A 7,204-nucleotide genomic window follows, 5' to 3' on the forward strand; every position below is an offset into this window, starting at 1 on the left:
CTTCCAATAATTTCAAAACGCAGGTCATGAGTCAAATTAAAGAGCTGGTTGTACACTAACCCGGTACTTCCCAGAGTCTCAAACCCATTTTCAAGAGGATCTGGTCTCTTCTGTAGAACCTTATCTTTTCAATGGGTAAATAATTACTCTACTGTATTTATTTTCTGAGTTACACATACAGTATACTGGATTTTTATTAAGGTCTTCTACAGTCGATTGTTTAAAACATTCATTTCATTCCATGTACTGTAGAGTTCCATTTAAAACATCTGGTTAGAAGCATTATTGCACAATTTAACAATTAGACCGATGGAACTAAAAGCTTGGGTAGAACAACAACCAGAAAACACTAGAGCTTTCAGGAAATAAGTTTGAACATTCTGTGTTAAGCGTTATTATTAATAATTTCAATTTAAATGATCAAAATCTGGGATGGTTAGATTAAAGAGGCTTCCCCGTGTTTCTTTGTGTTATGGGACCATTCTGGGGCACTTTACAATGTTATAACCACATCAAATACAATTCATTACAGGTGGCTGCACCAAGCAGTGTAAAACAGTCACAGTTAAAAAGCCTTACTTTTCAGCGTGCAATACAACGTATGCATGGTGACACAGCTCTGTCGTCAAAGAGTTTCAGTATTACCTAATAATTTTGATTTCAGTACTTTTATTCTTTGTTTGACATTTGTTTAATACAGCTGTCCCTCTGAAACCATTGAGGTGGGGTTGGTGGGTTTAGGTGAGAAATGAAACATTTATTAACCCAATGTAGGAAGCTACATACAGTACAGTAGGTTGACACCCTGAGTCTTGCCAAATGTCCCTTGAGATATTAATTGTCCACAGTTTGTCAGATACAGTAAATGCCTCACTTGAAAAACAACTTGTTCTGCATCCCAGAGAGATGCATCACCAGGACCATACAGCCTGGCCTGTACTCCTGTTAATATTGTGAATATTTTTAGCAGAAATAATTTCTTTACAAACACCATGTTTCTCGTAACGATATCCCTGAGGCTTTTTACTTCTCCCAGAATAAAACTATTATTAAAATTTCATAAACAAAAGGTAATGAAGTGATTCCAAAATGTAATTTGAGAATCGTTGAACTTACATAAACAGTACATCTTAAAATAGCAGATTTAATGATTGCTTAACTCAGTTGTTAGAAGTGCATTACATATACTATATTTTGAAAAGTATCACAGAACATTTAATTCTGAAATGTACAAAGTAAATGAAACACTGAACTTATATAATTTATAGAATTTGATTTCCACACATTTTCCACATTTTGTAACTCAGTTGGAATATTTGTAACAACAGTCTAACATTGTATGGACCCAGTATTAACAATATAAATATCATAAGCTCTTTTAGTGTCTTTTAAATAAAATTAACTTGTCATACAGTTTGTGGTTACCATGTGAGAATTTGTTTCACATCTGGCAAGAATTTAAAATATGCATACAACATCTTGATGAAAATGACAATATTTCTCACACTTTCAAAGACCTCTTTGCATTATAATTAAAATAATATTTTGATTTAATATTCAATAGAATATCCAAACTATTCTGTACAATGTAAAGGTAATATTGCTAAATACGTTTAAGAATAACCCTGAGAAAATGTACACTACGTGTACAGTACTTTCTAAGTTCTAAAAAACATCAGTCTCTTATTTTGGAGCTTTCCAAGAAATCTCAACTAATTTAAAGTTGAAAAATCTTTCTTAACTCTTGTGCCCTCTAGCTGCTCAGAGCAACAAATACTGGATGCATATTTTAATAGTATTTTTCTAGTATTTATTTTTTTGAATTCACACTGTTGTCTAAAGTTTGGGGAATTAAATAAGAGAGCATTCCCTTTGCATTACCTTAACATCATTTACTATATACATCCAATAAAATGGGAACTGCAACACAAGAGACTATAAAGGATATTTCTACTACTTAAATATGCAGAATTACTGGTTCCTAAATACTGTATGGGCTTGTGACAGACCTGAGATCATACAGACTTGGAGATTTAAAGACACACTATTACCGTTTATTGTTTGTTTAATATTGTCATGGGTTTGTTTTGTTTTCAGAAAAAACTTAGATATTGCAGTGCTTATTTTTTGGGAAGAGTATTTGGTGTGTTAATTTATCATCATGGCTCCTCAAACTTTATTCAACGAAAACAGTAGTGAGGCAGCATGACAACTGTATAAGCAGGTGACTTATTCTGTTGATAATACTGGAATCAAAGTGAGACTCCTCCCAGCAGAGACTTCCAAAAATCTTACCAACTTTTTTCTACCATATTAACTCCTGTACGTGACATGGCCAGTTTAGGTAGTCATTTATGCATGTTACTCACAACAACAACTTATGCTACTGCCTTATCTGACCCATATAAGGTCATAAAAGGATCCTTTATGGTAGCAGGTACAGGGTAATCATTGATGATTCATGATCGTACTAAAGTACAGCCCAAAATAATCTCCAATCTTTTGTTAAAAATGTCTAATACTCATATTTTATGAAACATTAACACTGAATTAAAGCTCTCTCTTTCCACCTCAGAAACCATCCACTAAAACACAAACACCAGCAGCTCTTGCAAACACAGTATCTTATTCAAACTAAAATTTATCATATTCTATTTACTATAACATGAAATTTACATTTTTTGTCTTATTAGTAAAATGGTGGAATAAGATAAGATAAGATTTGTATTGTCCCCTGAGGGATTTTTTTTATGGACACCCAGCACTCGTGTACATTTAAACTGATTTAAAAAAAAAGAGAAGAAAAGAAAAACATTGCACATTATTCTATTGCACATGTACAGTATAACACATAACAACATGTAACATTTATAACACAAGACAAAACATATTGCACTCAAGTGGGTTGTAAGAGTCAAAATTGTGTTCATCCTTGACATTTGCGTTGACACCTTTAATGGATAGTGGAACAAAGGAACGTTTGTATCTGTTTGACTTACATTTGGGAACCCTAAAACGTTTGCCAGAAGGAAGAAGTTGATATTCAGAGTTGAGGATGTGGGAAGGATCTGATATAATTTTTCCTGCCTGTTTGATTATGGATTTTTCAAAGATTGTCTGCAGGGAGAGGTGCTGTTTCAATCTCATGACCTTCAAAGCTGTCTGGATGAGGCAGGTAATTTGCAATTTAAAAAGAACTGATAGATTACCAAACCACACTGTAATATTATATCTGACAATGCTCTCGATTACAGCACGGTAAAAGAGTAGCATTACTTCCTGTCGAACCCCAAACACTCTTAGTCTTCACAGGAAATATACAGTACTTGCTGAACTTTGGAGCAAACACTTTCAACATGAGTAGACCAGCACAGGTTACGGTCTATGTGTACACCTAAGTACTTATACATGTATGAATCAACCTGAGTTATAAGTTCGTTGTGGATTTCTACCTGTGAGTGATCACCAACTGCTCTGGGATCGAAAACTATTTCTTTTGGGTTTTAAAAATTAAAAGCATTAAAAATTAGGTTATTGTTGTCACACCATTGCACAGATCTTTGGATTTCTGACATGTATACAGATGAGCTGCTACCTCTATGCATTAAGCCAAGAACAGCTGTATAATCTGAGAATTTGAAAATGAAGTTGCTTTGACTATTGCTATCCCTGAGGGGCACCTGTGCTAATGGATAGTGACTCGGAAAGACTCCCTGACATACTGTGTGCGATTTGATAAAAATTAATGGTACCATCTTATAATGTTATGGTACTTTATATGGTACTGTATATAGAACTTGAATAATTCAAGCAAACCAAACTAATAATGCATGTGTATGTTTTTAGGCATGTGTATGTTGAATGTAGAGAAAGTAAGCATTGTTATGAAAAAATGTGCATCAACATTTACTGTATCTGAAGGCGCTGGAATATCAGGTAAGTTTAAAAATCACACAATAATAAACTGGTCTTGCAGCAACAATGACACAATAATATGATTTTTGTGAGAAAGTAACTTTGATACAATTACCTATTTTGGTGTTTACGTTGCATACTTGGTTAAATGCATTTCCATTGCTACAAATGTAAACAACATGTTTTTAGCTATTATAAAGTGCAATTACTGTTTGACAGGCCAAAAATTATACATGCATTCTGTTACAAAGTCTTTTACGTGTCAGGAGTGAAGAAATTCTATTCTCCTGGAAGTGTTGCTGTTTCCAAAGGTTTCACAAAGCTCTACTTTGCTTTTATGACTCACACCCTTTCAACTTAAGGCCTAAGACTTCCAAAGCTATACTGTGCGTGTATAAGTACTACTACTACTCTAAACTTACTACTACGATTTAACATGAGTACAACAACACTTTTTTTTGTTTCTCTTTTAAGTCTGATACGTGAAACAATATTTCGCTTGACTCGCGAAGCTTATTTCACTGTCAATTTGTCTTTAAAAAGAGTGTGGCACTCCATCTAGCGGCCATGCGCTGGTGATTTATTTAAACATTTCGGAATGTATGCGTCTTTTAAGAGTTATGTAAAAGGCGCAACCGATAAAAAAAACGTTTTTAGAAAATATGTTCTTTTGTATTTGTTCTCGGCACTGTTTTCATTATGATTACTGTGGGAAAATAATAACATATTCTCTGCCAAATGCAATATTTACAAAGAATTATTGCCATTCAATTGGTTTTAACAAGTTCAATGTTGGAAGAAATTTTACTTTGGCTCTATTGCAAACAAAATATGCCGCAGGGCTAAATACACTATATCTATTACAATCACGAAATGTGGTTGTGTATTTGAACGGCGCAGCCGGGGAGGTTAAGGGTAGAATCGCTGTTCGGTTCCTCCTCTGTTTCTGACATCATGTGTCTAGTGAATATGCACGAGTTAAAGACAGCCCATGATAGTGAATGAAGCACTGTCAGTATGTTGTACTGGGAGCGCTTCAACTGATGTAGGAGTATTTGAATCAACTCCCAGAAAGACCGCACAAAACTTTAACCTTCAACAAATTCACCTTGTTAAAGAAAATAAACTTTAGCCTACCCATTACTCAGCTTTACCTTCTTTGTGGACTGTTACGTACTAGATTGAGAAAATAAATTGCTACAGTACAGTACATCGTTTGAACTACACCGATCCGTTAAGTACTGTATAGGAAGGAGAAATTTCGCATCCATGGAGTTTAAACGGTCTTTTGAACATGTAGATGAATGACTGGTTTAATCCAGTAGAGGACTTTGAACATTAGACTATTGATGAACTGTAGCCTTATCACGGAAAACATTTAAACCTACATCGTTTCACACATAAGGTAAGATTAAACGTGACTTTCCGCTTTCTAGCTATTTTTAGTTTGAGAAAATATCATTTAAGTTTAGAGCATGGCCATTTAGAAGCACGGTGTTTAATCCGATATCTTCAAGTCGACGGTTTCGATTTTTATATTTTTCTACTTTTTAATTTCACTGTGAAGGCGATTTACCTTTAAATACCTAGAACGGTATCTCAAATATTTACTATTAAGACGTTCGATTATTATATTTTCCCATCACACATTGGAAGTATACTGTTAACAATTTTCACATGCTTTCACATGCTTTTAAATGTAATTAAATTCAAATATTCATGATTATGATCACGATTCATGAATGTGAAGTAACCACTTCAACTCTTTGTGGCCCGTGTACATTATTTTGTAGAAATACTGTATGTAACAACCCTGCTTGATGTGATTTCAGAGGTACTGTAGCTAGCCAACGTGCTCAACATGGCATTTTTTTTTCTTATCCATGGTAACAATGAGCTGTTCCTGGACAAGGAGTAAACCTTGACTTCGGAAATAACATATCCAATGTTACTGATATCCGATTTAACTGACCATAGTGATGACTATGCAATGCAAAGCCTCGACGTTAAAACGTATTATTAAAATACCATTTTTAATAAGTATTTTAATTACCAGATATTGTGAAATTTGCATATGTATACAGTATTTATTTTTTATTTAAAAGAACTAGTTCTGCTACTTCTCCACATTGTGAAATCGAAAAATAAGTATTTATTTTGGTGTTTTATGAAGACCTTTCGCTTAATATCGCGTTTATGTGCTAGGGCAAAATGTTTCGTCTAACTAAAATCTTGGATATTTTATTTCTCCCCTAAGGAGAGTCTTCTGGGGGTTTGTGATTATAATGTATTTTTAAAACTCTTAAAGATAGAGACCTTTTCCTGTCCTTAAATGCCTTCCATCCCCAGCATATTGTCATCAGAACAACAGTTTGAATATGAAGTCATGTGATGTGCAATTCACTCTTAACATTATCGGCGCGAACTTCTTAGTAATATCATTCACATACCTGTAGGCTGTTTAGCTTCTCCGTCACAAGCCTTCTTTGAAATGCAATTTTAGAGACACAGTACAATTGTATAATTGCACTTGTCCTGAAGCGATGTTCCCTATAGAATTTCGAAACGTGCTGACTGGCCCTGGTAATGTCGTGTAAATAAGTAGTTTTATATTTTTTTATTCATTCCAGAGCTGATGGGTTGACCCCCCCTTGAAATAATGGGACCTGAGACTACCCGAGAGATCGATCTGCCTAAACTGGCTAGTGTTCTGCTGATTTACTAACAGCTACAGACTTCGAACAACTTTTCCAAATAACATCTCGGGTGTTTAGTTTAATATGCCAGGAAGCCTTATCTCCGCGCTGTCTGCATCACCAGCCTTATGTCGGACAGGATCAGCACCTCGGAATGAACAGTTCTTTTTTTGCTGGAAATTAGTCGTTCGCGCATGTCTTACAAGAAAACGAGCGTGGCAAACAGACAAAAACTCATATTGAACAATGTTTTAAAAACTACAACTCTTTACAGTTAAATTTGAGTGTTATACCACCGCTAGTTCCTAATATTGAAAGATTTATGTCTCTTGATTATTCTGGCAGATCTTAATGTCGCCGGAACATAACCTGTAGTAGAGAAAAGGGTAAACTGAAATTGGATTGGTGTCAATTCGTTCTCGCAATGAGTAGGAAAGAAGAGGTTCACTCTTGCATCGAGGTCCAGAAGAATGATTTTCCAGAAAACACGATTTCCAGATAACCGTACCACACAAAATATGGCATAACTTTAGAAAAAATACCTTCGATTTTCAACTGAGGAAGGCGCTGAGATTTCTTTGCATTCGGGAGAA

The sequence above is a fragment of the Atractosteus spatula genome, chromosome 2, assembly GCF_055471065.1.
Source record: "Atractosteus spatula isolate fAtrSpa1 chromosome 2, fAtrSpa1.hap1, whole genome shotgun sequence".
NCBI lineage: Eukaryota > Metazoa > Chordata > Actinopteri > Semionotiformes > Lepisosteidae > Atractosteus > Atractosteus spatula.